The sequence below is a fragment of the Pollicipes pollicipes genome, unplaced genomic scaffold (assembly GCF_011947565.3).
Source record: "Pollicipes pollicipes isolate AB1234 unplaced genomic scaffold, Ppol_2.1 Scaffold_4881;HRSCAF=5763_pilon_pilon_pilon, whole genome shotgun sequence".
In the NCBI taxonomy this organism is placed as follows: Eukaryota; Metazoa; Arthropoda; class Thecostraca; order Pollicipedomorpha; family Pollicipedidae; genus Pollicipes; species Pollicipes pollicipes.
In genome coordinates, this window is record NW_023596576.1 from 21,688,912 (window position 1) to 21,690,139 (window position 1,228).

Sequence of the window (1,228 nt, forward strand, 5' to 3'; positions counted from 1 at the left end):
ACGTCACTGGCACGCGCACTCAGCTCGGTGGCGAGCACGGCCAGCTTCGACAAGAACCCGCAGTCACAGGAGCGCGGCATCACCATCGACCTGGGCTTCAGCAGCTTCAGCGTGCCGACGCCGGAGCGGCTGTCAGCGCCCGGCAGCGCGCTGCGCACCGTCCAGTTCACGCTTGTCGACTGCCCCGGCCATGCCTCCCTGATCCGGACCATCATCGGAGGTGGGTCGGGCACTCTGGCCGGCCGAGGCGGACAGAGGTGCCGGCCGGCGCGTGTTGCAGACCGTGTGTCTGGTCCAGCGGCGCCGCGGTGTTGTGGTGGCCGATGCGCCGGTGAGGCACCCGTGGCCACTTGCCGTGATGCAAGGCGTGGCTGAGTCGGTTAAGTGGTATGCCGATACTGTCGGCATCGTTTAGAACTGCTAGAGTTCGTTCAGCGGCTGGCGGCTGTTACTGTGCTGTCATAAACAAACTGTGAGCCTTTAATTTAGACAAGAGGACATGGCAGGGCTAACAGGGTCGAGTTTCGACCAGTGCGTTCATCGACTCTCATCGGCCAATTGGCTTCAGGCGTACCAGACATTATCAGAATGATGCCTCTGGCCTGTGGAGACGGTCGAGAAGGCTCGGAATGAAACGCTTCACAATGTGTAGCCGGCAGTCAAACGCCTGCCCGTCCAGTCGACGTGACGTTTATTTTAGACCCGGGCTGAACGTTGACACAAAGACATGGCGACTCAGCGTCTAGCTAGTCAATAAAGACATACGGTTTGGTAGTGACGTCCGCTGACGAGCTACAGTTCCCTGATAACGGCTCGCCGATGGCGCGTGCTCACGGGGCCGTGATAACGGGGCCGCGTGGCGCGTGGTCACGGGGTGACAGTTTGCAGGAGACCGACCATTCTTCTGGCGTGCTCCGGCGACGTCGCCCCGCTGATGGTGAGGTGTTTCACTGACGCACGATGTTTTGCTGGCGACCGTGATCGGACGGTGACGGCATCCGGTTACTGCGCCGCACCGACTACCACCGTCGGATAAAGTGATTGTAGTGCACGGGCCGGCCATCGCGCGGCTGGAAGACGGCATCCGATTACCGCGCCGCACCGGCTACCACCTTCGGATAAAATAGTTGCAGTGCACGGGCCGGCCGTCGCGCGGCCGGAAGACGGCGTCAGGTTACCGCGCCGCGCCGGCTACCACCGTCGGATAAAGTGGTTGTAGTACACGGGC